We start from the raw sequence: 22,623 nt of genomic DNA, 5'->3' as shown, positions 1-22,623 counted from the left end.
TTTTTTACGGTGCTGTGTTGCATGTTCGCACTGTGTAATTCGGTGTCCGAAATTTTACTTAGTTTTGGCACGTAAATTTGTAGGGAATTTAAACAGAAGCATTTTGGCCAAGTTCAGTCTGTAATGTCATGCAAAATTTTTACTCTGTTAAATTTTTGTGTTATAATTGCAAGATGCATACTGTGACGTCACGCATTGTAGCACTGTTCATTGCTATGCTTAATATAAAGATTCGCATGATAACTTCTTCAGCAAACGGTTTAAGATCTTTTTATTGTTTTAGTTAAAATTAATTAGAATATAGTTACTCAAATAGAGATGGCTTTGGCAGCTCCTTTCATCAGTTAGCGTTTACGTAAGCATACCATTTGCATTGTTCTGTTGGAAGAACGTTCACATTGCAATACATACACAAAATTAAGAAAAGGGGACCGTTGTACAAAACAAAACAAATAAAACAGTTACAACCTACATACAGAAGAATACCCTATTTAGGTGCAATCTTAGACAAATTGGCTAAGCTGTTTAAAAATAAGAGAATCAGAATTACTTTTGTCACCAACAACGAACAGAGAAACTACGAGTAAGCAAGCTAGGAACTTATAAAGTGAGATGCACTTACTGCAACAAGTTCTTGTAGGCCAAATGGGCAGAACTTTTAAAATCCGTTTCCAGGAACATGTTGACTGATTCAGACTGAACAAATACAACAAATCAGCTCTGACTGAAAATTAGGTGAAACAGCAAACAGTGTTACAATAGTTCGTATAAACTTTATGGAAGAGCCGTAAATGGGCATCTTTAAGGAAAGAGGTGTATTCACCCATGACCAATAGCAAAAAAGACATATTGAATGAAATAACAGATTTCATAAATTCAGACTTCTTCACCGACTTCAATTCAATGCTGTTAAATTAGAAAATACTTACTGGTCAACAGTACACGTGAGCCCTGTATGTCCAGAAGCTACATTTTCTTAATTTGTGAGTATTTTTGTGTTGTCTTCAGTAATAGCAACTATCTTACATCGTCTGCTACCGTAACACATTTCTCTGCTAACATAAAAGATGTAATGAAAACAATACAAAGCGACAGTAAAGGCCAGGATCTACACATCATTAGTGAAATCGAACAAAACTTTGTTTTGGTGTCATCTCGTTCCTATGACACAGTAATAGAGATTATAGTAAACAAAGTGTTGTAAGTGTTCTTTTACAAAATTGTAAACAGTGCACAACAACATCCAGGTAACAATAGCAAAGGATGAAAATGAGTACACTCTAAGAAGACAAATATTTCAGATGAACAGAGTGAGCGTTTATTTAGGTAGACCATCAAACGAAGTAAATTCTCTCTCATGTGGATTAAACTTCCCTTTCCTCACAGTCAGGCGACAATAAGTACCAAGACAGAAAACTGCTTCATTAACATATATGCGTACTTCGTGTTAAATGTTGTTGTATTGATTTTTTTACAAGTAATATGGGAAATATTCCATCTTTGAGATTATAATAAAATATTTAATTAGACCAGACACGTTTCGTTTCATTTTAAAGCATCGTCAGTGGTCACTGTAACAATTGTGTTTTCGTACAGATCTGTTTGTGAAATAGTAAACATTTCTTATAACATTTTTGGGAGATGTCTGCCAACAGCCATGAAGGAATGTATAAAATAAAACACTAATGCATAAAATAAAACAGCTGATTGTTCAAATATGCGTTTTAAACATTTTTTTATGTTTTAAATTAGTATTATTAAAAATTTCTTCTGTTTTAAATTATTATTATTACTCGCCTTATTGGCTCTTATTTCATTTCCTACGTTCTTCTACACACAGGTGGTCGATTTATATCACACTGCACTTCACTTACGCAGAATATATTATAATTTTCATGTTTTGTCACATGCACCTCGCGTACTTCGTTTTGGTCGTGCAGAATGCCATCGCTTTTATGTTTGTTTGTGTGGCTGTTGCGGTGTCTGCTGTGCCTGTGTATGTTTACATGTTTCCACCGGTTTGTTTGTAGGGGAAGGAGGGGAATGATACCACGAAAACACAATCTACTATACTGATGGAAATACGTGGATGCTTGGTGCGAACGAAAAACCTAGGCTTTCTGCACATAAACACACAACACGAATCATAAAGTTTAGTATAGAGAAACAACAAGAAGAACAAATAAACTTCCTAGACACACCTATCACAAAGAAAAACAACCAACAATCATTCCGTATTTACAGTAAAACCACCACAACAGATACAGTACTACATCAATCATCAAAGCACTCACAGTCTCAAAAATAAGCAGCTCTCGGATACATGCTCAACAGGTTACACAGTACCACTAGAGAAATAAAGCTACAATAAGGAGCCAGACATAATGACTCCAATATCAAAAAACAAAACAAGCCGAGAATCTCTAGTCATAAAATTGAATGAGTATACGCAGAAAGACGTAAAGATAAAACAAACTAGACAAGTAAAAGATGAAGGAATCCACAACACTCCTCACCAACACACAGGTCAACAACAACACTACTACACAACAAGAACATAACATTAAAGGTCAACAGACAAGCTGGTATATACGTTTGGAAATAAATTTCCTAACAACCTAAGGAAATAAGAAATAAATAAACCTGTCAAACGAATAACTCTATACAAAAATGTTGAAAGTAGTGTAGCCGCGGTCTTGCAGCAACACTAGTTGTTCCTGTTTATATGTTAAACACTGGACTCGCATTCGGGAGGACGACGGTTCAATCCCGCGTCCGGCCATCCTGATTTAGGTTTTCCGTGATTTCCCTAAATCGCTCCAGGCAAATGCCGGGATGGTTCCTTTCAAAGGGCACGGCCGACTTCCTTCCCCATCCTTCCCTAATCCGATGAGACCGATGACCTCGCTGTCTGGTCTCCTTCCCCTAAAACAAAACAACAACCTGTTTACATACAGAATTCAGTTTAGGTTTTGTTCTCAGGTGTTTCGGCGAAGAAGTAAATTGCGTATTTACATTGTTCTGTATTAACGAGTGTATGCCAACTTATTCTAAGTTTCAATCGAAATTTTAGTGCATTTACATTTTGTGAAAAGGGTGTTGTAAAAATCAGAAGCAGTGTAGCTACAGAACTTAGATTGCGCCCACAGATTCCTCGGTTAATGTTATGTTACTTGTGATATAGACATAAATTTGTTAACGATGAATACTGCTTGCTACCTGCGTTCAGAGGTCATCCTCGGTTCCTACAGGTGGCTGGCTACTATGCTAAAGACAGCCAGTCTCTCTCGTTGGATGCAAGCAGAGATAGCTTTTTGCAGCATCGTTTCCAAAACCAACTGCGGTCCTCTGGTTTGGAGGCAAGTGGGCGGTTTAAACCAGAGGTTCGGACAATTGTATAGCGATCTAAGATGCTGCTTTCTCGACCTCCACTATTTGTTGGAGAATTGTACAATCCCCCCCGCCTTTGGGACAGAGAAATCCCCCCACAGGCCTGATAAGACATATTCTGACTTCACACAGGGAAGAATACTATCCCCATTAATTTAAGAGAGTAGCGTTCATCATGGGCAGATGGGAAAAGAAAGCAAGATTGCGTTTAATGCCTCGTTGACATCGAGGTCATTAGAGTCGGGGCAGACTGGAGAAATGAAATGTTAATACTTAACCACAGGAGAATCTACAGAAAGGACCCAGAACTAGTCTCGCTTATAAAAGCAAACATTGCCCATACAGTACTAGGCCAGAAAGGGGCTGAAACCAGATGTTAATAACAATGAAAGTGTAAATTACGACTACAATGTATATCGTAAAAATAGGTTAAACGCCAGTGGTTGTATTTATAACTGTAAGCAATATGATAATATTTAGTGAAGTCAGTACAAGCTTCTTATGCTTTGAGTGAACGAAAGTGTTAAAGATGGCTGAAACTTGGTAAACGGATTCTTTTATGGATACACCCTCCCCCCAACTCAGTACCAGTAGTGGTGGAATATTCATGGGGAAACTTTGAGAATATTTCTCGTATATTTCCTGATCATATTATGGTATTAGGTGAAGATTTCAAAGTATCAGCTATAAACTGGGAGACTCAAGTGAGTAAGGAGGGCAGTAAAGACAGGGAATCATTTGAAATTGTTCTAAATACCTTATCTGAAAATTAAAATTTAGCAGTTAATCAAACCACCGACTCTTGAAGGTAACATCTTAGATGTCCTGTCCGACTCAATAGACCACCGTTGAAGTTGCGACGAATTTTGCTCCGCAAGAACGTTTCTTCGAAAATGGGTCGCTTGATGAAAAAATCAGGGAATTAACATCCTACTGTGTCTGCAGAAGATATTGGCTAAATAGGCAATTTCCACCTGTCGCGGCTGAATATAAGGAGACGCAGGCGTAAGGCACAAGGTGTGGGAAAGTTTTCTTCTGCCACACTACTCTCGTTCGACCAGTACTTCAATAATGCTCGTACCAGATACGATTTATAGAGGAAATATAAAAGGTCCGAAGAAGAGCAGTGTGTTTCCTTACAGGTTCATTTAATAAGAGGGAAGACATCATAGAGATGCTGAGCCAACGCGACAGACGCTGCAGGAGAGGCGCCTTGCATCCTGGTGTGGTTGACTGTTAAAATTACGAGGGGTGCGTTCCTAGGAGACCAAACCAACATGTTGCTTATCCTTAATATATTTCATGAAAAAACCGTGAAGGCAAAGTCAGAGAGACTGGAGCTCACGCAGAGGCTAACCAGCAAGCATTCTTCCCGCAAACATTTCACGACTGGAGCAAAAGACTGGCGAAGTGACAACTGCGATGATCCGCAAACAGGACTGACCAGTATAACATCTGAAATAGGATACAAAAGGCATAAGAAAGCATATAAACATGACACGAACAGTTCAGCATTCTCAGAACATTTTCCACATACACACACACACACACACACACACGAACACTAACTCCAAAAGATGATCACATTCAGAGCGATCAAAACAGATTACACGAGCTCTATGTCGCGAAACAAGAAAACTATAACGTATTTTGTATCAGGGAAGTGCAGCATGATATAAATCGAACACCTACATGTAGAAGAACGTTAAGAAATACAATAAGAGCCAAAAAACTTGAGTAACAATAGTCATTTAAAACATGAGAAATGTTTGCTAATAGTAACTGAAAACATAATAACTGTTTACGACCTCTGTTTGTAAGAAAAACAATAATAGTTACAGTTACCACTAAAGATGCTTTAAAATAAAGCGAAACTGTTAGATCTAAGTAAGACTTTTATTACAGTCACAAAGACGTAATACATCCCATATTACTTGTGAAACTGCGACTGCGGTAGAGTGGCCTAAAAGACAACATGATATATTTTGCCTAATAATGAGGTTATAAAGCGAAATATGTTGCAATATTAAATGATCTGAGCAAGATAAAAGGAGACTGCGTCTGGTAGCGATCTCTGAACCGCTTTTTTATAAATTTTAACCAACAGTCACAGTCGACTAACACCGAATATGTTTTTTACGTTAATTACATCACTCCATCTTTAAATACGACATCACAGATGTGGTATGATTTCGGATAAAATGCTTGTTCTCGATTTTTGTTGTCTCATTCTTGATAATATTTTGTATCTATTACCCGCTCCAAATAACTTTAGCAGTAGTGAAAATTTGTATTTACTCTTTAAAACGTTGTAAATTTCAGGCTTACATTAAACTAAGTTACGTCACAGAGACTGTATTATATACAATGCAGACACTATCGGATTGTAGGTTAGGTAAGAAATATCTTTGGAGAGAGTCTGTCTGCAATCAGAATTGGGAAAAAAACAAGTCGAAGTTGAATCGATGAAGTAGATGGACATATCGTCTTTCCTTCGCTGTTAGCGAGTCAAGTGCGTCGTCGGCTAATGTAATTACAAAGAGAAAGAGAGAGAGAGAAATGGCTTGAAGTGCGACTGGAAACGGGTAAGTGATGAAAAATCTTCTCAACAAATATTTCGTCGGTATATCCTCTGCAAGAAGCAAGACGGTCCTCTCATAACGTCAAGGAGGTGTACTGTTGTTATGGTGATCCAATGCATTGCGTCTGTTGCATCAACAATGGGATGGCCGGTTTCATTGGCATTTAGAATGCACCAGACTAACTCATAGTTTTAGTTCTACGTTTTCTAATAATAACAATTCTATTCAAATTTAATTAATTCCCGATTTTATCATTGACCTACGTCGCTGTTACTTTATCAACTCAGCTAAATTTGTTTCCCTACTGAAATCTAAGTGACGTTGATTTATCTTATTATTTTAAAAGTCATTTTTAAAATATTTTAAAGCAACGCAGCAAATAATTTTACGGTAAAGTACAGTTACACCAGAGAGTAGCTCCATAAGACAACATGGAATGAAAATATGAAAAGTAAGCTCATATACTTGATATCAGATTAATACAACGAGAGATTCTCATGGGGGCATAAAGGCGAAGCGCACTGAACTGAATTTCTCGATTAGCTTATCCATGTCTACTTCTACATGGATACTCTGCAAATCACATTTAAGTGCCTGGCAGAGGGTTCATCGAACCACCAGGTTATCCAAATGGACCAAAATCAATGTTACACAGAGCAATTTCATTTAATTATGATAAGTGAAAATCATTTCTGGTGCAGACAGGACAGTTTCACTTATCTGAAATTGCATAATATGACTCTCTGTGAGATTGAGATTCAAGCTGTTAAATTTGGATCACTTGCAGGTCTGTTCAGTTATCACGTGAGTTATGTCTCCTAATGCGCTATAGGACTTCATATTACGCGATTTTGGAGTGAATAGTTGTTTGAGGGAATCTGCCTGCACTTGAATCACACATACACGAACTTTACTGCACATGTAATGTTATCATTGTTTGTACCTTTGAATAGCGTGCTAGTATCATCAGGGCACATAATAGTTTCTGAAGCACTCTCTGGAAGATCGTTAATGTGGATTACGAACAAGAGCGGGCCCAGTATCGATTTCTACGAGATCCCATATTCTATGTTCCTTCATTCCAAGCTTCACGCCTGTGAATAAGCCTGTCAATAAGATCTACTTTCTGTTACGAAAAGACACCACCCACGCAAGAGGAATGTAAAGACCATAAGGGTTTCTGTATTAGATTATCCGTGTTTTCCTGAAATATTAATATTCATAATTACAAACACATCATCTGTGCATTAATGACCTGATCTAATTTCATTTTGTTCCTCAGAAATAATAGCTTCTGTGGTATTCTTCATGTGGTTGTTGATTATTTTTGATCTGGTTTGTAGCTCGTGTTTAGAGGACTGACGCCACGATAGTTTTTACAGTCATTGCATTTCCTTTATTTGAAAACTACAGATTACTTCTGCTGTTTATAAAGGGTTTAAGATCTTGCAGTTTCTCCAACATCCATTTATCTATTGTAAAAGCCTTTTATCTAGTGCATAGCCTCAATATTTAATTAGTTCTGTACGTATTGCGGTAGCTTTACTCTTCTTCATGCCTTTCAAAGCTGCTTGTGGCTCCTCCATAGTAATTAGATTTACTGTTTCATTGTATATGCTCTCTCCAGTATCATCTTCGGCCTTCTATGTACACCATACACCTGTATAATGATTTATCCGTTCTTCATGGGGTATAATGTTCAGTGAGGCAGTGTCTTTTTCTTCCATGTTCAGTGCGTTCATGATTTTGTGTGCACTTTGCTACGTACCGAGTATATCGTGTTCTAAGACGCTTATGTGCTAGTCCCACGACTCTTGGTATGCTTTGCGCACAATTTGTTTCACAACATTCCTTTTTATTTTGTATGTTTCGCAGCTCAATAATGTTTCTGTCTGTGGAAACTTAAAACAAGCTACCTTTTTTTCTTTAACGCTTTCTGTAATTTTTATGTTCCAAATTCTGAGTCATTTTTTCCATCTCTTTTTTTCCCTTTCCTGATAATAATGGACAGGAAGTACGCCAAATTGCCTCTTTTAATAATTTTAACATTACTAACACATTTTACGGAAGAAAGCCGTTCACAAATCTACATGGATTGCACGAGGATCAAAGTCTGTGGTTGATTATATACTAATTAATGTTAAAACTGAGAACCTTGGGCAAGACATGCTTGAGGGAGCGGTGCAGGTAAGCGACCACTTTTCAGACAGAAAGATAAGATTGCCATCAAAATGGAAGAAAACAAAGACACTCCAAAAAAAGCCACAACAAGTGTTGTTCAAGGTAGGCCTACATCTCCTGTCGGAATTCAGTATTACAAAACCTTATCAGCACATACTAAAAGAAAAGCTTGCTTCATTTTCAGTCAATTAAGACATCGGTATAGAATGGAATAACACTAAGACCTTTTCCTTCTGTCAAAATTATTATGTTTGGAGGCCTCTACGGCCTGACTATACATGTGCACATGATAATGCATTGTTGGCTCGGCTAAATCGCTCTCGTCTTGCTGAATTCCATTTCGTGATTTCGATCTTGGAAAAGATGTGCTACAGCCGATCTGTTAGGATTTCTCAGGCAGCAGTTCATTTTGTGTGGTCCTGCAGTCAACATTCTAAGTGTGTCAAATTCGGGAATTAAACATAGGTTGATAAATGATTAATAATTCTGACAAAGCTTTAGGATCAATAATGGTAGGCTACGCTAATGATCATAAGTTTTGAAGAATTGTTTATTTATGAAGATGATGAAAAAATCCAGTTGCAACTGGTTGGCTGGTTTTTTCAACCTCTTCAGATTTACACAGTTGGTGTTTCGCAGCCATGTTTAAGATTTTGTTTATTTATGCTTCAGTTAAATCCACAATCAACAGAATAACGACCTTACAGAAAGTATTTAGATACAGAGCCAAAAAAAAAGATTATAACATTACATGTGCAGTAAAGTTCGTGTATGTGCGATTCGAGTGCAGGCAGATTCCCTCAAACAACTATTCACTCCAAAATCGCGTAATATGAAGCCCTATCGCGCATTAACTATTCATAAACCAGCAGCTAGCCCACACAGTTAAAATTTAATACTTTGTTAAACAAATTATGAATTTTCTTAAGCATTAACAATTAAGTAACAATTATCAAAAGCAGCTGAAATAATTTCAATCTCACGCTGCTCAGAGTTTAACACCCGCAAAAGTTGCAAGTGGGGGTCAGACTCAGTTCAAACCGTTAGCACTTGCAGTAAATTCCCAAAAAAGTTGAAGTACCGAGTAGCCACCTGTCGCCAAATCTCTGTCACTTCACAAATCAACACGTGAAACCTTCCCGTCTCCTCTATATCTCTTTTGTTCCCTTCTACAAGAACCTATGAAACCTTTCCTTAGGATTTCTATCTCTTGCTTAATAATAACAAATGAAATCCTCCCTTTGAAATTAATTCTCTTTCTCGATCTTCGCATACAAATTTAATTGCTGCTTATTAAAAGTGATTTTCTGATTATTTCGACGAAACATAGAATGTGTCGTCGTCGTGGCCCCCAGTCGTTATCTGCAATAATCCAAAACTGTTCCTTACCTTTTTTACTGTTACTGGATCGCCATCTGACTGCTACATCGAACTGCGACATGAATATACTTACTCTGGTTTACAATACTATATTAACTGCTGGTGGGCTGTCATAATAAGTGGCTGTATTTATTACCAAAGCTGACGTTATTCTTTAATAGCAAAGCTGACGTTATTCTTTAATTAATTTGACTGAAGTTACGTAATTCATAGTTACACTTTTTCTTGACAACAATAAAATTTTTGCAAAGCTTTACATTGATGGTTTTTGGGATGGATTATAATCAGTAATGCAATATTTCTGGCAAAAATTAATTGTATTCTGAATGAAATGATTTTACAAACGTTCAAATAGAACTTACTTTTTACAATAATCTTATAACTAGCAATGCGCAAACATACCTTCAGTAGTCTTGAGTTTCTCAAAAAATTAATTCAATAACATTAGTTCCTCTTATGATAATAGTTAGCTGATGTCTCTGTACATCCATTTATAATCCCTTGTAAATCATAGCTGGTGGCTGGCAGGCACAGTGCTCCTCTCAACCTCTCGCTTCAGACCTGCTACCGACTCGCTTCACTTCTCGCTTACTACTGACTTCCTTCGAACGCTAAAATGCGGTCTCTCATGCCAATAATGCTTTCTGGTGCAGACAATCCCTGCTACCATTACAACATGTATCAATGCTCGGTCTTTCCAACTCTTTTCTTAAAATGTATCCATACGCGGTCTCTCCCGCCCTTTTTAAAATTATATCAATTTGCGGTCTCTCTTGCCAACACAATTCTTTGGTGCAGACATTCCCTGCTACCACAATTATTTCCAACATGACAAATATTAATTATTCCTACTTAATCCTATTAATAAAATACAAACATCTTTCATAAATTGTGGTTTGACAATAGACAATAGAAATATACACGTCTTACACTCGAAGAGAAACAGACGCACAAGTTACAGGCTCGAAACATAGTGGCCCTCAGCGTGCCTGAGAGCGGACTTATATGTTCTCGTGAGCCCGTCGAAATACGGTCAATCTAACACATTAGTTCATCTTTCAGATTATAAGTAACTTACATGAACGGTAGTAACCACATGTTGAGAGGAGGGCTTCTCTTCGCTGGTCTTTTATAGCCTCATAAGATAGCCTTCCCCCCATGAACCATGGACCTTGCCGTTGGTGGGGAGGCTTGCGTGCCTCAGCGATACAGATGGCCGTACCGTAGGTGCAACCACAACGGAGGGGTATCTTTTGAGAGGCCAGACAAACATGTGGTTCCTGAAGAGGGGCAGCAGCCTTTTCAGTAGTTGCAGGGGCAACAGTCTGGATGATTGACTGATCTGGCCTTGTAACATTAACCAATACGGCCTTGCTGTGCTGGTACTGCGAACGGCTGAAAGCAAGGGGAAACTGCAGCCGTAATTTTTCCCGAGGACATGCAGCTTTACTGTATGATTAAATGGCGTCCTCTTGGGTAAAATATTTCGGAGGTAAAATAGTCCCCCATTCGGATCTCCGGGCGGGGACTACTCAGGAGGACGTCGTTATCAGGAGAAAGAAAACTGGCGTTCTACGGATCGGAGCGTGGAATGTCAGATCCCTTAATCGGGCAGGTAGGTTACAAAATTTAAAAAGGGAAATGGATAGGTTAAAGTTAGATATGGTGGGAATTAGTGACGTTCGGTGGCAGGAGAAACAAGACTTTTGGTCAGGTGATTACAGGGTTATAAATACAAAATCAAATAGGGGTAATGCAGGAGTAGGTTTAATAATGAATAAAAAAATAGGAGTGCGGGTTAGCTACTACAAACAGCATAGTGAACGCATTATTGTGGCCAAGACAGACACAAAGTCCATGCCTACTACAGTAGTACAAGTTTATATGCCAACTAGCTCTGCAGATGATGAAAAAATTGATGAAATGTATGACGAGATAAAAGAAATTATTCAGGTAGTTTAGGGACACGAAAATTTAATAGTCATGGGTGACTGGAATTCGAGTGTAGGAAAAGGGAGAGAAGGAAACATAGTAGGTGAATATGGATTGGGGGGAAGAAATGAAAGAGGAAGCCACCTTGTAGAATTTTGCACAGAGCATAACCTAATCATAGCTAACACTTGGTTCAAGAATCATAAAAGAAGGTTGTATACCTGGAAGAATCCTGGAGATACTAAAAGGTATCAGATAGATTATATAATGGTAAGACAGAGATTTAGGAACCAGGTTTTAAATTGTAAGACATTTCCAGGGGCAGATGTGGATTCTGACCACAATCTATTGGTTATGATCTGCAGATTGAAACTGAAGAAACTGCAAAAAGGTGGGAATTTAAGGATATGGGACCTGGATAAACTGAAAGAACCAGAGGTTGTAGAGAGTTTGAGGGAGAGCATAAGGGAACAATTGACAGGAATGGGGGAAAGAAATACAGTAGAAGAAGAATGGGTAGCTCTGAGGGATGAAGTAGTGAAGGCAGCAGAGGATCAAGTAGGTAAAAAGACGAGGGCTAAAAGAAATCGTTGGGTAACAGAAGAAATATTGAATTTAATTGATGAAAGGAGAAAATATAAAAATGCAGTAAATGAAGCAGGCAAAAAGGAATACAAACGTCTCAAAAATGAGATCGACAGGAAGTGCAAAATGGCTAAGCAGGGATGGCTAGAGGACAAATGTAAGGATGTAGAGGCTTGTCTCACTAGGGGTAAGATAGATACTGCCTACAGGAAAATTAAAGAGACCTTTGGAGAGAAGAGAACCACTTGTATGAATATCAAGAGCTCAGATGGCAACCCAGTTCTAAGCAAAGAAGGGAAGGCAGAAAGGTGGAAGGAGTATATAGAGGGTTTATACAAGGGCGATGTACTTGAGGACAATATTATGGAAATGGAAGAGGATGTAGATGAAGACGAAATGGGAGATAAGATACTGCGTGAAGAGTTTGACAGAGCACTGAAAGACCTGAGTCGAAACAAGGCCCCGGGAGTAGACAACATTCCATTAGAACTACTGATGGCCGTGGGAGAGCCAGTCATGACAAAACTCTACCATCTGGTGAGCAAGATGTATGAGACAGGCGAAATACCCTCAGACTTCAAGAAGAATATAATAATTCCAATCCCAAAGAAAGGAGGTGTTGACAGATGTGAAAATTACCGAACTATCAGTTTAATAAGTCACTGCTGCAAAATACTAACGCGAATTCTTTACAGACGAATGGAAAAACTGGTAGAAGTGGACCTCGGGGAGGATCAGTTTGGATTCCGTAGAAATGTTGGAACACGTGAGGCAATACTAACCTTACGACTTATCTTAGAAGAAAGATTAAGAAAAGACAAACCTACGTTTCTAGCATTTGTAGACTTAGAGAAAGCTTTTGACAATGTTAACTGGAATACTCTCTTTCAAATTCTGAAGGTGGCAGGGGTAAAATACAGGGAGCGAAAGGCTATTTACAATTTGTACAGAAACCAGATGGCAGTTGTAAGAGTCGAGGGGCATGAAATGGAAGCAGTGGTTGGGAAAGGAGTGAGACAGGGTTGTAGCCTCTCCCCGATGTTATTCAATCTGTATATTGAGCAAGCAGTAAAGGAAATAAAAGAAAAATTCGGAGTAGGCATTAAAATTCGTGGAGAAGAAGTAAAAACTTTGAGGTTCGCCGATGACATTGTAATTCTGTCAGAGACAGCAAAAGACTTGGAAGAGCTGTTGAACGGAATGGACAGTGTCTTGAAAGGAGGATATAAGATGAACATCAACAAAAGCAAAACGAGGATAATGGAATGTAGTCAAATTAAATCGGGTGATGCTGAGGGAATCAGATTAGGAAATGAGACACTTAAAGTAGTAAAGGAGTTCTGCTATTTAGTGAGTAAAATAACTGATGATGGTCGAAGCAGAGAGGATATAAAATGTAGACTGGCAATGGCAAGGAAATCGTTTCTGAAGAAGAGAAATTTGTTAACATCGAGTATAGATTTAAGTGTCAGGAAGTCATTTCTGAAAGTATTTGTATGGAGTGTAGCCATGTATGGAAGTGAAACATGGACGATAACTAGTGTGGACAAGAAGAGAATAGAAGCTTTCGAAATGTGGTGCTACAGAAGAATGCTGAAGATAAGGTGGGTAGATCACGTAACTAATGAGGAGGTATTGAATAGGATTGGGGAGAAGAGAAGTTTGTGGCACAACTTGACTAGAAGAAGGGATCGGTTGGTAGGACATGTTTTGAGGCATAAAGGGATCACAAATTTAGAATTGGAGGGCAGCGTGGAGGGTAAAAATCGTAGAGGGAGACCAAGAGATGAAAACACTAAGCAGATTCAGAAGGATGTAGGTTGCAGTAGGTACTGGGAGATGAAGAAGCTTGCACAAGATAGAGTAGCATGGAGAGCTGCATCAAACCAGTCTCAGGACTGAAGACCACAACAACAACAAGATAGCCTTTGAGCCATGGACCTCGTGGTGGTGAGGCTTGCGTGCCTCAGCGATAAAGATACCGTAGGTGTAACAGCAACAGACGGGTATCTGTTGAGATGTCAGACAAATGTGTGATTTTTGAAGAGGCAGCAGCCTTTTCAGGAATGATTGACTGATCTGGTCTCGTAACTCAACCAAAACGGCCTTGCTGTGCTGGTGATGCAAACCCCTGAAAGCAAGAGGAAACTACAGCCGTAATTTCTTCCGAGGGGATGCACCTCTAGTGTATGGTTAAATGATGATGGCACCCTTTGGGTAAAACATTCCCGAGGTAAAATAGTCCCCAATTAGGCTCTCTGGGCGGGGACTACTAAGGAGAAACAAAATAGGCGTTCTGCGGATCAGTGTGTGGAATGTTAGAGCGCTTAGTCGCGCAGGCAGGTCAGAAAATTTAAAAAGAGAAGCAGATAAGTTAAAATTAGATATAGTACGAATTAATGAAGTTTGGTAGCAGGAGGAACAGGACTTCTGGTCAGGTGAATACAGCATTATAAATACAAAATCAAATAGGGATAATGCAGGAGTGGGTTTAATAATGCATAAGAAAACAAGAATTCGGTAATCTATTACAACCTCACCCACGAGAGGTTCCTGAAGAGATACAAGAAGAAACGCAGAAGGTTGCACATTTGCCATGTGTTGGGCCAATATCTGCTAAAATCAGCATAATTCTCCGCAAACATAACATTAAAAGCGTGTTCCATCCACCCACCAAGATTCAGGCTCTGCTAGGAAGTGTGAAGGATGACCTGCGTCCACAGAAACCGGCGTTTACCACGTACCATGTGAATGTGGGATGGCATACATCGGCCAGACAACCAAGACCGTTGACATCAGGTGCAAAGAGTACCAAAGGCATGCCAGACTGAGACAGGCAACCAAGTCAGCGATTGCCAAACATTGTTTGAAACTCAATCATTCTATGAAGTATAATGATGCCAAGATTTTAACACAAATTTCGAGACTCTGGGACAGCATCATCAAAGAATCTATTGAAATTAAGGTTGCAGAGAATCTCATTAACCGGAACACAGGTTTCCAGCTGAGCTCTGCTTGGAACCCAGCACTCGATCTTCTGAAGACGCATCGTACCAGACTCCAAGGGACACAAGTATAGAGATGGAATTAGAGAGAACAGCCCAGTACATGTAACAAAGGACGTACGTGAAATGGCACCTCAGACAACAGACACAGTATCTGAGGACGTTCTCCCGAGTCTCGAACGAGAATTTGAACACAGTCGGCATGAAAATAACACTACAGCCGCTCCTGCGGGGCAAGAACTTCGGACGGAACGCTTAACACGACACAGTACGGTAACAGAACGTCCTAATTCACAGAAGGACTCAAATGACAACAATCTAGGACAGCTTGGACGCAATTCAGAGCTTAATTCAGCTACACTGTCAACGGATAATAACCGCAAAGTACGCGCACAGCGTGCGGAACAGCCGCGGCTAGAAAGAAACGCTACAGCCGTTGCTATTGGTCGCCGCACACCACGGACAGAGCGCCAGACGAGGCGCGGACCGCAGAGGGAACGCCTAGCACAACGTAGGCATTAATACCGGACTCGTTCCACCCTGGAATCAGTATCAGACAGCACCTGAAGAAGATTTCAAGTCACGCAGGTGAAATACCGTGCAGGAAAGCCGCGAATAACCGGCAGAAACCCGATTTATCAACATGACAACGCCTCAGCATGAAAGCTTGAAGAATTACTATAAAGAGCATAGTGAACGCATTATTGAAGCCAAGATAGACACAAAGACCACACCCTCCACAGGAGTACAAGTTTATATGCCAACTAGCTCCGCAGATGAAAAATTTGAGGAAATGTATGATGAGATAAAAAAATCATTCATATAGTTAAGGGACACGAAAATTTAATAGTGACAGAGAACTGTAGTTCGATAGTAGCAAAATGAAGAGAAGGAAAAATAGCAAGTAAATATGGCCTGGGGAAAGGAATGAAAGCCGGAGCCGTCTGGTGGAATTTTGCACAGAGCATAATTTAATCATCGCTAACATTTTGTTTAAGAATAATGAAAGAAGTTTCTATGTATGGAAGAGACCTGGAGACATCAGAAAGTTTCAGACTGATTATATAATTGTAAGCAGAGATTTCGGGATTAGATTTTAAATTGTAAGTCATTTCCAGGGTCAGACGTGGACTCTGACCACAATTTATTGGTTATGAACTGAAGATTAAAACTGAAGAAATTGTAAGTAGGTAGGAAATTAAGAAGATGGGCCCCTGATAAGTTGAAAGACCCAGAGGTTGTCGAGAGTTTCGGAGGAACCATGGGGCAACAACTGACAAGAGCAGGGGAAACGAATGCAGTGGAAGACGGACGGGTAGCTTTTAGATATGAAATAGTGAAGACAGCAGTTGATCAGATAGACAAATAAATAAGGTCTACTAGAAATCTTTAGAGATCGCAGGAAATATTGAATTAAACTGATGAAAGGACAAAATATAAAAATGCAGTAAATGAAGCAGGCGAAAGGGAACACGGACGTCTAAAAAGTGAGATTAACAGGAACTGCAAAATGGCTAAGCAGGAATGGGTAGAGAGCAAATGTAAGAATTGAGGAGCATGTATCACTAGGGGGAAGATACGTACCGCTTACAGGAAGAGGCCTTTAGAGAAAAGAGAAGCAACCGTATGAGTATCAAGAGCTCAGACGGAAAACCAGCACTAAGCAAAGAAGAGAAAGTTGAAAGGTGGAAGGAGTAAATCGGGGGTCTATGCAAGGCAGATATACTTGAGGGCAATATTATAGAAATGGAAGAGGACGTAGATGAAGATGACAATGGAGATATGATAGTGCGAGACGTATTTGACAGAGCACTGAAAGACTTAAGATGAAACAAGACCCCGGGAGTAGACGACATCCCGTAAGAATTACTGATAGCCAAGCCAGGTTTGACAAAACTCTTCCACCTCGTATGGAAGATGTTTGAGACAGGCCAAATACCCACAGACTTCAAAAAGAATATAATTACTTCCGATTCCAAAGAAAGCAGGTGCTGACAGGTGTGAATGTTTACCTATCGGTTTATTAAAAGGTTGCAGAATGCTACCACCATTTCCTTACGGAAGAATGGAAAAAGTGCTAGAAGCCGATCTCGGTTAGATGAGTTTGCATTCCGGGGAAATAAAGGAACACCTGAGGCAATATTGACGCTATGACTTCTCTTAGAAGATAGGTTAAGGGAAGGCAAACCTACGTTTATAGCGTTTGTAGACTTACAGATAGCATTTCATTTGTTAACTAGAATACCCCGTTCAAAATTCTGAAGGTAGTGGGAATTAAATACAGGGAGCGAAAGGCTATTTACAACTTGTACAGAAACCAGATAGCAGTTATAAAAGTCGAGGGGGCCGAAAGGGAGGCAGTGCTTGAGATGGGAGAGAAAGAAGGTTGTCGCCTATCCCCGATGTTATTCAGCCTGTACATTAAGCAAGCTGAGAAGGAAACCATGTTGAGAAGAAATTAAAGTCCAGGGTGAAGAAATAAAAACTGTGAGGTTTGCCGATGACAATGTAATTCTGTCAGAGACAGCAAAGGAAAAGGACTTGGAAGAGTAGTTGAACGAAATGGACGGTTGCATGAAAGGGAGATATAAGATGAACATCAACAAAAGTAAAACAAGGATAATGCAAAATAGTTTAATTAAATCAGGTGATGCAGAGGGAGTTAGATTAGGAAACGAGAGGCTTCAAGTAGAAGATGAGCTTTGCTATTTGGGCAGCAAAATTACTGATGATGGTAGAAGTAGAGAAGACATAAAATAGTAGAGAGGATATATAATGTAGACTGACAATAGCAAGAATAGCGGTTCTGAAGAAGAGATGTTTGTTGAGATAGAAAATAGGCTAAAGTGTTAGGAAGTCTTTCCTGAAAGTGTGGAAGTAACACACGTCCGATAAACGGTGTAGACGAGAAAAGAATAGAACCTTTTGAAATGTGGGCTACAGAAGAATGCTGTAGATTAGATGGGTAGATGACGTAACTAACGACAAGGTACTGAACAGAATTGGAGAGAAAAAATTGTGGCACAGACTGGCTAGAAGAAGGGGTAGGTTGATAGGAAACTTTTTGAGACATCAAGGGACCACCAGTTTAGTAGTGGAGGGAAGTGTGGGGCTAAAAATCATAGAGGGAGAACAAGAGAAGAACACAGTAATCTGATTTAGAAGGATGTAGGTTGCAGTAGTTATTGGGAGATGAAGAGGCTTGCACGTGAAGAGCTGCATCAATCAATCTTCTGACTGAAGACCACAACCATCACACGATAACCTAATACTAAGGATTCAGTTATTCATAAACAATGTACGTACGCTTTAACGCTCTCGTACTACAAACAGAACATAGGTCCATTGGAATAAAAGAAAATAAAGTAGCATGTCTTATTCACAAGGAGCGTCTTTTCGTGCGTTATTTTTAATAATTGTTACATAAACTGCATAAGCTGCACCAATATCAAATGACTTGCGTTTTTAGTAATGGTCCAGTGAATATTAAATTAATTAGCTAATAAATCAAGTAAAGAACTATACGTATGACGCATTGGAAAATAGGGCAAGGTTACATATACAACTTGCTGCATTCAACATGAAAGCAAGTGTGGAGGAATCGGCATACTGACACAGTTTTGTAATTGCCTACAATTAAAATATGCTACAATTTAGTTAGCGATATGAGACAACCAGATTCCATAACTGACTCCCTCAACTACCATCTGACATTCTGAGTACATGCCGCTTTCGAAAAAAGCTCAAACCACCATTGCCAAAAGTAGCTACAAATGTATGTCAGAGTGCGGAATTTTAAAGGTGGACGTAATCACATTAAATAATTTTTATATATGGTACTTAGTTGGCTTTTATGGCGACTTTGTTGTCTTCTTCTCCGAATTGTAACTGTACGAAGAAATTTAGAATTTTCCGTTCTGTATGATTTTTTGGGTCACTTTAGCTACGAAATAATAATATATCGTTCCTTTATGCTTCTGTATTTTAGAATTCTTAGACGACTGCTTCAAAAATAATATAGAACTGCCACGTTAATAAGACATTCACCTGCTCAAATGAGCTACAAAATTCTAACTGTTCGTTACGCCTACACAAAACATCAACTATCTTCTCAAGACTCTCTTAGAATAACAGCTCTTCCTGTTTAGCGAGAAAGTTCGATGAGTACATTTTTAGGCAAAGATTCTAATTATACACATCATTGGTATAGACTCTGTTTACATTGACTGATAAACATCGTCTAGATAAATTTAGAGAAAATTTAGTAGAAAATACATTTACATACACTCCTGGAAATTGAAATAAGAACACCGTGAATTCATTGTCCCAGGAAGGGGAAACTTTATTGACACATTCCTGGGGTCAGATACATCACATGATCACACTGACAGAACCACAGGCACATAGACACAGGCAACAGAGCATGCACAATGTCGGCACTAGTGCAGTGTATATCCACCTTTCGCAGCAATGCAGGCTGCTATTCTCCCATGGAGACGATCGTAGAGATGCTGGATGTAGTCCTGTGGAACGGCTTGCCATGCCATTTCCACCTGGCGCCTCAGTTGGACCAGCGTTCGTGCTGGACGTGCAGACCGCGTGAGACGACGCTTCATCCAGTCCCAAACATGCTCAATGGGGGACAGATCCGGAGATCTTGCTGGCCAGGGTAGTTGACTTACACCTTCTAGAGCACGTTGGGTGGCACGGGATACATGCGGACGTGCATTGTCCTGTTGGAACAGCAAGTTCCCTTGCCGGTCTAGGAATGGTAGAACGATGGGTTCGATGACGGTTTGGATGTACCGTGCACTATTCAGTGTCCCCTCGACGATCACCAGTGGTGCACGGCCAGTGTAGGAGATCGCTCCCCACACCATGATGCCGGGTGTTGGCCCTGTGTGCCTCGGTCGTATGCAGTCCTGATTGTGGCGCTCACCTGCACGGCGCCAAACACGCATACGACCATCATTGGCACCAAGGCAGAAGCGACTCTCATCGCTGAAGACGACACGTCTCCATTCGTCCCTCCATTCACGCCTGTCGCGACACCACTGGAGGCGGGCTGCACGATGTTGGGGCGTGAGCGGAAGACGGCCTAACGGTGTACGGGACCGTAGCCCAGCTTCATGGAGACGGTTGCGAATGGTCCTCGCCGATACCCCAGGAGCAACAGTGTCCCTAATTTGCTGGGAAGTGGCGGTGCGGTCCCCTACGGCACTGCGTAGGATCCTACGGTCTTGGCGTGCATCCGTGCGTCGCTGCGGTCCGGTCCCAGGTCGACGGGCACGTGCACCTTCCGCCGACCACTGGCGACAACATCGATGTACTGTGGAGACCTCACGCCCCACGTGTTGAGCAATTCGGCGGTACGTCCACCCGGCCTCCCACATGCCCACTATACGGCCTCGCTCAAAGTCCGTCAGCTGCACATACGGTTCACGTCCACGCTGTCGCGGCATGCTACCAGTGTTAAAGACTGCGATGGAGCTCCGTATGCCACGGCAAACTGTCTGACACTGACGGCGGCGGTGCACAAATGCTGCGCAGCTAGCGCCATTCGACGGCCAACACCGCGGTTCCTGGTGTGTCCGCTGTGCCATGCGTGTGATCATTGCTTGTACAGCCCTCTCGCAGTGTCCGGAGCCAGTATGGTGGGTCTGACACACCGGTGTCAATGTGTTCTTTTTTCCATTTCCAGAAGTGTAGTTTCGTATCACATACATTTAAAATAATTCTGACCACATAGAAGGTAAACTCAAATACGACGTTTTCGTACAAATAATTTTGTGAGAGGTTATTGTCTTACGAATTAAATTACTGATACCAATTGGTGTCAGAGAGTTCATAATGTGCTTTAGGCTTAATAACATTACAGCAGTAGTTACTACTCCTTTCGTTTACTGTTTCTTAATTTTTAAAGAGTTGTCTAATAGTGTTCATGCATTTCTGTCAGTGTAAGTTCTGTTGTTATTGTAGCACAATTATCATTCAAATGACAATGCTCCCTCTTCACTGTCTTGATCACCCTGATTAATTTGTGTTTCTGATAGGGCGTTCATATGATTTATTACTTGGTTTCACGCTTATCGGTCGTAACCGTCTACCCTACACGTTCCGGAGTCCGCCATCTTCGCTACGTTCAACACTGCTGATATTCCAACCGTCATGTTCCCTTTCCCACTACTCTGGAGAAGCCCAGACGACGGCCGAAGCAAACCTACCTGCATGCTCGTCGGCCGGTGACAGCTCCATCCCCTGACAGGCCCCTCTCATGTTTACAGAACACTCGTTGTTACAGTTCGACAACTAGTGTCTTCTTACTCCACCATTGTCCTCAAAATGGGATAGATGTTGATAACAAATATCATCACAGAATAATTGTGTAATAAGACATCATTCAAGACTTATGTGTTTGAACACCAAGCATGTCTCTAATTACTTAATTTTTAATAATGAACACTTCCTCCCTCAGCATGATATGTTATTCACAAGCAGGTGGATGGATGGATAAACGAAAAACAGGCTAACTAACTATATCCTATATCCCTAAATCTGATAGTTACTTCAGAAGCAAAACAGGTTATCAACAAGCTCCTTTTTTTAGCTCAAGCACTCATCACTTACTTCGAAACTTAAAAAGCTGCCCAAATATCTCATTCTTGTTGGTGTAGTACACTTAGGGATGATCTCATCTATTCAGAATATTAAGCTTAACATGCTTGGTGTTAGTCTTTTGTTGGAAACCAGTTAACAAATATAATAAGAACGTTATTTACAAATTTCTGTATTTGCCTTTGCTCTATTTGATTTCAGCATATATTTTGGTATGGAAATGGATCTGGTATCTTTCTGGAAATAAAAAAAGCACTTTTGTATTATAGAGCTTTATTGCTTAATTGCTTTCACAACACAGAACATAGTACACACACCTAATATGTGGCACCTGTACAGAATAAAGTAGCTTTACCATCAAGACCAGTTCTCGTGCCACGTCGTCCAATTGAATGTTGTGTTACTAATTGGGGAACTTGCTACATCCAGCCATTTTTTGTGCTTCCGCCTGAAACAGCATTAATAGAGAGATTTTTCAGACTGTGAATGTGTAAAATAAGTATTTAGATCTACAAAATTTCCATATAAAATTTTCAATCTGTTTGTCCTGCCGTAGACCAAGCTCTTGTGTGCCAGCAGGTAAGATACATCTTTATACTTTATAGTTAAGGAATAGATTCTAGGATGTGAACTCATAAGCCTGCTGAAAATATACCAAATTATTTTTTTAGCTAAAACAAAAAAAATTATAGCTCTACATGATCTCAGTTGAGCACAGCATAATTGGTCTAATGAGATTACAGTTTATTCATTAACTTAGAAATACTCGTATATTTGTTTACAAGTCAACATTTTGGTAGTGTTTAGTGCAGATAATCTTTAATTAGAAGAAAATTTTTACAAACATATTAGCATTGGGCCAGCATGGACTGTGAAACGGCTACTCCTGTTTACACGATCTGCTGTGTGTGTTACAACGACTGAGGGACAGAGATAGAAAATTCATAGCAAGA

The sequence above is a fragment of the Schistocerca serialis genome, chromosome 5, assembly GCF_023864345.2.
Source record: "Schistocerca serialis cubense isolate TAMUIC-IGC-003099 chromosome 5, iqSchSeri2.2, whole genome shotgun sequence".
Classification (NCBI taxonomy): Eukaryota; Metazoa; Arthropoda; class Insecta; order Orthoptera; family Acrididae; genus Schistocerca; species Schistocerca serialis.
The sequence above is the reverse complement of the archived record's forward strand: the minus strand, read 5'-3'. Positions refer to the sequence as shown.